Here is a 7998-nt window from a genome sequence, read left to right as displayed (position 1 = left end):
TTTCCCCTTGTGCCAAATGAGGCAAAGAGGAGTCGTCCCCCGTCTTTTGCGTCACTTTGTTGAATGACAGCTCTGAGAGCCAATCGGGAGGGGGTTCTTTTTGGTGGTTTTTTGTTTTGTTTTTTACCACCACAAGGTTTTGCCGGGGAGGGGGGAGCTTTTTAAAAGTAAGCTGCTGAAAAGGCCCGTGAGTGACGTCTCAAAGCACCTATCGCGTTCCGATCTTGAGATGGCCTCGTGCCGAAGGGGAAGCAGGGAAAAGAGAGAAGCCGCGTGCTAATACGGCGGCGTTCAAAGCCAACAGCCAATGGGCATTCCCGCTTGCTAGCGCGCGCTCTTTTCCTCTGGGGCCCCTGCCGTGCGGGGGCGGGTAGAGAGCGCAGAACTCGTTTGAAAAGCCGAGCGAGTGCAACCGACAATGCCTCGTTCTCGGCAGCATCGAAGAGGCGAGCTTATAACGGTGCCGTTGAAGCGAATGCACCGGGTCCTGAATAATAGCTTCCTCCACCACACATCCACAGAGGGAGGCACAAAGGTCCTGCCGGGTACAGGTTTCCACGTGGAAATCTGCACACCAACCTCTTACTGCGTTTCTGACGGCGCTTCTGCTAGCTGCTGGCTTATTTCTACGCGTGTCCTCATCACACCGCGTGTGCGGTGCAAACAGGTTTTGGCTGAAGCTGAAGATCAATAAAGAAGAGCCTGCTAGGTCAGGCCCACCCAGTCCAGCAAACTGTTCTCAATAGGGGGTGAACCAGTTGCCCGTGGGAAACCTGCAGGAAGCAGGCAGGATTCGAGCACAAGAGCACTCGCCCCTCCTATTCTTACAGCAACAGAAGCATTACAATACTGCCTCCCGTCATGGAGACAAGAGCATAGGCACCGTAGCTAGTCACCATGGATAACCTTCTAATCCCCTATTAAACCCATTCAAGTTGATGGTCATCACTGCCTCCAACCTCTCCCTAGGAAATAAGAGAAGGAAGGCTGCCTTTGTGCTGGAGCGTGTTAATATAATGCCTAAAGTTAGATGTATTCAATCTGCCAGATAACTGCAAATTGCACAAACACAGCAGTAGGATTAAAACCTATGCAACTGCTCGGGGGATTTCAGAGCATGGAGGATGACAAAAAGCCTGCCTGGGTGTCAGTAAAATTTATGTAGACCTAAAGCATCCCTTTGGGACGCAGGTGGCGCTGTGGGTTAAACCACAGAGCTTAGGGCTTGCCGATCAGAAGGTCAGTGGTTTGAATCCCCGCGATGGGGTGAGCTCCTGTTGCTCGGTCCCAGCTCCTGCCAACCTAGCAGTTCAAAAGCACGTCAAACTGCAAGTAGATAAATAGGTACCGCTCTGGCGGGAAGGTAAACGGCATTTCCGTGCACTGCGCTGGTTCGCCAGAAGCTGTTTTGTCATGCTGGCCACATGACCCGGAAGCTGTACACCGGCTCCCTTAGCCAGTAAAGCGAGATGAGTGCCGCAACGCCAGAGTCATCCGCGACTGGACCTAATGGTCAGGGGTCACTTTACCTTTAAAGCATCCCTTTACACTATTACACCTTGCTGTTTAAAGGGATCCTGGGATGGCATGGATTTTTTGACTGGTCACTTACATCCTCTCAACCAATTCCATCCCTTTAGGCTCTAGGGTTGAAAGGAAGCCAACAGCAGTGTTATTTGGTTCCCGGCAGCTTAACTCCCAGTTACAGCTGTTGCAACAGCGAAGCTTGTGCAAAGCTCTCTGCAGTCAACATTCCATGGTAGCATGATGGGAGTGTTCATTTGCAGCCCTCAGCTGCTTTGGCATGGATCTGGAGTGTATTTTAAAAAACCTGTCCCCTCCCCCATGCCCTGGAATCCCCCACTCTACAGGAATGCAAGGAGAACCTGTCCTCATTTGGGAGCCCAGTGGATCACTAAACACATCCTACTGTATGAGAGGAGTAGTGTTTCAGCTCTTTGTCCAAAGTGATAAAAATGGCCCATGACAATATAATGCTAATGACTGGACAATTTAGCATCATCAGCAAACTTGGCCACCTCACTGCTGCTCACTCTACCCCTAGATCGTTTATGAACAAGTTAAAAAGTACAGGTCTCAATACCGATCCTTGAGGGACTCCACTTTTTACTCTCCATTCAGAGAACTATCCATTTACATTACAGTATTCCTATTCTTCTTGCATCCTAACCAATTCCTGATCCACAAGATCCTAACCTGATCCTGATCCTAACCAATTCCTGATCCACTCTTATTCCTTGACTGCTAAGCTTAGGAGTCTTTGGTGACATGGGTGTACCCACCATGGGGCAGGGAGGGGCAGCTGCCCCCCCTAGAAGGCCAAACCGCGGGCCCGACTAGGGAAGCAAATACCCGGCGCCCCGCTTGCTGACGGGGGGGGGGGAGGAAACGCTGCTGGTGCTGCGGCTCCTCGGCGGCAGCTCCTCCTCTCATCCCGCCCTGCCTACATCTGCACCAATCCCCGCCCACTAAAGCCTTCGCGCCTCCCAATGGAAAGCCCTGCCGGGCGGCAACCTGTCCTACCTAAGAGTTCTGCTGGGCTGGCAAGTGAAGGAGACGTGGCTGGCAAGTGAATGCAGCCACTGCCGCGCTCTGCCTCCCGGTAGGCTGCACTGCGATCGTTGGCGCCGCGGGCTGGGAATCGCCTCCTTCCCCCCCTCCGCACCCCCACCTACCCCCCCAAATTAGGAGTTGGTACTGAGACTCCTCCTGGGCCGGGAGAGGAAGTGCACCGACAGGAGCCAGTTCAGCCTCAGCGGGCAGAAGCAGCAGAAGCCCGCAAAGGAGGAGTGGGGGGCGGTGCCCGAAGGCGGTGGTCGCGGCTGCTGAAAGGAAGCTGCGTGGGGGCGTTCGCGCCGGATTGCCGGTGGCAGGAGTAGCCCAGCGGCAGCAACCCTTCCTCGCCACCCTCCACCCCAGGCAATAGGAAAGGAGCCGCCTTGGGGGGCAGCACAGCTCTCCGCTCTCCCTGCGTGCATTGCCCTCTCCGGGCATTGGCTGCTGTTTCCTTCTTTCCAATGTGCCCCCCCCAGCCGCTCTCCCTTGCTGCCCCTGCCGAGAGAGGGGCGTTGAGGGCGGGGGAGCCGCCGCCGCTGTAGGGTCACAGCTGGGGGGGCTCACTCGCCTGCGCTGTGCCACCCCACCTTTCCCATCTTTTGCTCCCTTGTGATGGGGAGGCGGTGGTGGCAGCTTCTTCTTCTTCTTTGAGGGTCTCAGCTTGGTGGGGGGGGCCCGGTATCCTCCCAGGCCACAGGGGGATGGCCCCCCAGGACTAGCAGACCTCTGAGCCCCTTCCCCATCCCAGATATATAGGGTGAGAACTTGAAAGGCTTCGGGGGGACCTGGAGGAGGGAATGTGGGGCCCAAAGGGGTTTTTCAGGGGGGTGGTTAGGCCGTAAATGGATGGGAGCGGTGTCTTCAGAGCAGGGGAATTTTGTGTGAGAGAGTTTAGGGGGTTCGTTTAGCGGCTGCAGCCGCCGCAGAGTCATCAAGCCCGCTGGCCCAGTAGCCCCGCCCACATCCCCACTTGTGGCCCCTCCCCTCCCATGCCTTGCCCCCCCCTGAACGACCATGGCTTGCCCCCCCCTAGTTTTGATCCTGGGTACGCCCCTGTTTGGTGAGTCTTCTACAGTTTGTCACACCTTATGGAAACACCATATCCTGTAAATGCACAAATATTTGAAAAACATTTTTCATAAATTTGTTATAATAAATGTACGGAGGTTTGCAATTGTACTACTGTCTTTTTTTTCTTTTTAAAGAGCCTGTCAGACATTTTTTTTAAAAAACACAAATACCAAATTGCATCCACATGGTGGCAGAGCAGTATAAAAGATCAGTATGCATTCAATGAAAATGTATCAAAGATGTAACCAGCCTTTAGTAGCAGAACTGGAACACTTCGCTTTTTTAATTCCTGCTTGTCCCGTGGGTATGTCAGAAAGAATTTCCAACAGTATTTTATGTCACACACACAAATGATTGCACCACAACTCTGCACTGCAACACAACTGGAATCCACCCTACAATCCGGTATTACCAGCAATACCAGTGTTTTTGCACAGTCTCCAATGAGGCATTTGTGTGACAATATTTCTCAATAGAAATGGGTAAACTGCATGGATAAGTCACTTGGAGACTATAGGTGACTATTGCTGAATTACAACTTATTACCAAACTGAAAACTATGGAGAGACCTGGTCTGAATAGAGATACTGGATTCTTGTCTCATTACACATGCTAAAGCTATTTTTGATCATCTGCATACTATCCCTTGCTTTTTCCTGTAGGACTAATTGCAGTCATTAACAGTCATTAGCAGTCAACAGGTTTACCATAGCTACCCATTGAGCCAAGCACTCATCTCCTACTACCCTTCTGAGAAATACCCCACCCTTCCACTATATATAAGGGTCTGGTGACTTCTGTTTCAGTGTATCTGAAGAAGTGTGCATGCACACAAAAGCTTATACCAGAACAAACTTAGTTGGTTTATATAAGGTGCCACTGGACAATTATTTATATTTTTATTTTGACCTCAGATTCTGATTATCAATTCAGAATGGCAAACTAGGAATGGAAACTAGGATTTCCTGCCTTGTTTCCCAAAATGTCCTGGGGCAGGCATAAGGAAGTACAAGAAAAATGCAGGTACAAAACAGTACATTATAAATACTTCAAAAATGCAGTACAGTATCTTCATATTCCTAAGTACAGTTAGATACACAAAATAACTAATAAATGTGCATTTATTTTACAAAAAACAACTCCACATAGTGATTGAATGGAATCTCAAACCAGCCCGTGTGTGTGTGTGTGTGTGTGTGTGTGTGTGTGTGTGATGCTGCAGGGGATACCCCAAGGGACTAGGGTCACAGCTATAGGAGATAAGCCTTATCCAAAGTACTCACCAACACAGGCAGGGTTTCGGATGCAGCACAGTCCAAACAAACCAAGGTTAAGCAGAGTATCTAAGTCCATACATGAGCCAGAGACAGATACTGGCAACACACCAAGATCAATATCACAGGGAGTTTAGGCAAGGTACACCAAAAGAAAGGCAACCAAGAACCAAATATCGTATGTTGCTTGCAATACTCAAGAATGAGGTCTTACATAATCTGACCTCCTAAGGACCTAAACCACACCCTAAGCACACTGAAGGCACATCAGAGGTTGCTTACTCATGAGCAGGCCCTACCTCACCCTCACTCACAATTAGACTGACAACTCCGGGTTTGGATCCAAAGCATTTGGTGTCAGCCACCTTCCATCCTGACAACTCCAGGAGTTCTTCATCAGGTTTCAACCCAGAGGACTCCTCAAGGGGATCTTCAACCCTGGGTTATGGGAGGGGGTTGCCTGCTCTTCAGGTTCCTTGACTGTGATGTATCTGGTTCATCCTCTGAGGACTCAGTGTCTGGTACCAGGTCAGGGCTAGGCCTGACAATTAGCATGTTGGCCCATATAGTCTGCCTTCAACCTTCATAAGCATTTAGTCAATGAGCTGTAATTGAGTTGTTTGGATAGTCTTTAAACTCCTTTGAAGAAAAGGCACAAATTGTTGTTGCTGCTGTTCTTCAGGTAATTATCTCAAAACGGAAAATAAATTCATCTTAATATGAGGTGTAAAAATCATATAATGTAGGAGACAGGTCTGCATTGTTGCACCATGAGGCAAGAACAGCGTTGGCCCTACCATTTGGTTGAGTGAGGCAGTTGCTTCTGGTTGCAGATGCAGGGGGGCAGCAGGAACTCCTACAGCCCCCTCCCCCAGCCATTCCCCACTGTTGAAGATCAGAGCTTGTCAGACATCTCCTAAACTAGTCTGCTGCCCTCAGGTGCACTTGAGGATGCGGTCCTGTTGTTAGTGCTGAACATAGCTGCCAAGTTATCCCTTTTTTAAAGGGATTTTCCCTTATGCTGAATAGGCTTCCTCGCGAGAAAAGGGAAAACTTGGCAGCTATGGTGCTGAAGTAATATTCAGCTGCCCATCCAGTCAGTTTCTGTACATGAAATGATGAGTAAGAAGGTGACATTTTGTTAGACAGTAAAGCATCTTGTTCTGGGCCTGGCTACTAATGTTGACAGAACTATGGGCAGGGCCTCTCCCACAGATCTTGTCACAAGATGGAAGGTGATAGGAAAGCTGGTCCTTCAGTCACTTGGGCTGTAAGCCATATAAGGACTACATTGCAAACAGTGGCTAAGGGGTTTGCACCTACCTTGATTGTCAACACTTTGCTTCTTTCCCCGCACTACCACCTCCACTGACACTTCCTAGGATATGGGAGCCCAGAGGAAGCAGTAGCAGATACTGAGCTCTGTGCACCTTCTCTTCCTCTCAGAGCTACAGGAGACTAAGATCTATTCTAGGGGATGCACCTGCAGTGTAATTCAGAAACATCTCTAACAATGACACAGGCCGATTCAAGACGTTTTGCTGCCTGAGATGGAACAGTAAAAGAACTCCAGGCAAAGTACATAGCACACAAAGACTGAGGATTATTGACCTTTCTGTTTTTTGGGGAAATACTGTAGTAGGCAGAGGTAACCCTAAGGAACCTATCATTTATCAACTGTCTATTATGCTGAGAGGAAGGTGTCTGGGAAATGACACTAAATGAGGTCTGATCTTATCCAGGCCAGGGTCTAAGTGCTAGATAACCATCAATGGTTTTAATGGTGGCTGGTATGAATAAACTGAACATTAGATAAAAAGAGTCAAGAATAGATTTCTGTTGACAGAATAAATCTCTAGCTGGCCCCTGAATGTTATTGGAGATAATGGTGTGTTTTTCTTTCCTCTAGAACAAAGTTATTGAATGGGAGGATCAGAGTAAAGGATGAATACCCACACACTTTTTAACTAAAATTCCCAACTGATAAGTTTGGTGCTGAAGAGAAGCCATACTGTATGGTTCAAGTCTGAATAAGTTTTATATTGTTACTGCCTTGAATCTGGGCATTCCATTATCAGTTGTTACATGAAGAGGAAATGGAAAATCAGGACCATAATGCTGATGTTTCCTGCTTTATGAAAGACAAATTCACCTTTGCTATACTGTCTTTGGGTCTAACACTTGGCATGGATTCTATTTAGCAAGACTTTATCTGCAATATGCTCTTAATTCTTTCTTATCAGATTATAGTGATTATAAACTTAGCTCCCTAATGAAGCGTGGTCATGGCCCCATTCAGCAATCTATCTGTGTTTACCCAGTGCTAAAGGCTCGTTGGATGTCGCTTAGCAATTAAAAGTGGCACAGATATTCAAATAACCCAAACATAATCCTGCTATTCATTAACCTTTTTTGCAAACAGAATTAATATTGGGGGGGGGGTGTTTTAGTGCTATTTTTGTTAGTAGTCCCATAAATGCAAGGAATTGCATATCAAGATTAATTACTTATTTAAACAACCATAAGGTTCTGGTCTAACTATATTGACTGGTAGCCAAGTTACTCCTTCGGAAAACTTAATATAGGTGACAACCATCGCTGATTAGCAAATATTCACAGGACAATAAAAATGTAAGAAAGAGCCCTTCTGGACCAACCCATCTAGCACAACATCCTGTTTTCACTGTGACCTGATCAAGGATGCAGCCCAACAGCAGCACTACCGCCCACAAAATCTGGTGATCTTTATATATATAAATTATTCCCCAGATGCAGTTTTCGGTTGCAAGTAAGTTCCAAAGTTGAAGGCTACTGCCCCCAATGCCATATTCATTCTTAAATAAAGAATGAGATGCTGCTGAATATAAGAGGCAGGGGTAAAACATTTAATCCCATCTCTGTAGACCAGGCATCCCCAAACTGCGGCCCTCCAGATGTTTTGGCCTACAACTCCCATGATCCCTAGCTAACAGGACCAGTGGTCGGGGGAGATGGGAATTGTAGTCCAAAACATCTGGAGGGCTGAAGTTTGGGGATGCCTGCTGTAGACTATACAATGTAGACGTACACTCATGTA

The sequence above is a fragment of the Zootoca vivipara genome, chromosome 2 (assembly GCF_963506605.1).
Source record: "Zootoca vivipara chromosome 2, rZooViv1.1, whole genome shotgun sequence".
Lineage (NCBI taxonomy): Eukaryota > Metazoa > Chordata > Lepidosauria > Squamata > Lacertidae > Zootoca > Zootoca vivipara.
The sequence above is the reverse complement of the archived record's forward strand: the minus strand, read 5'-3'. Positions refer to the sequence as shown.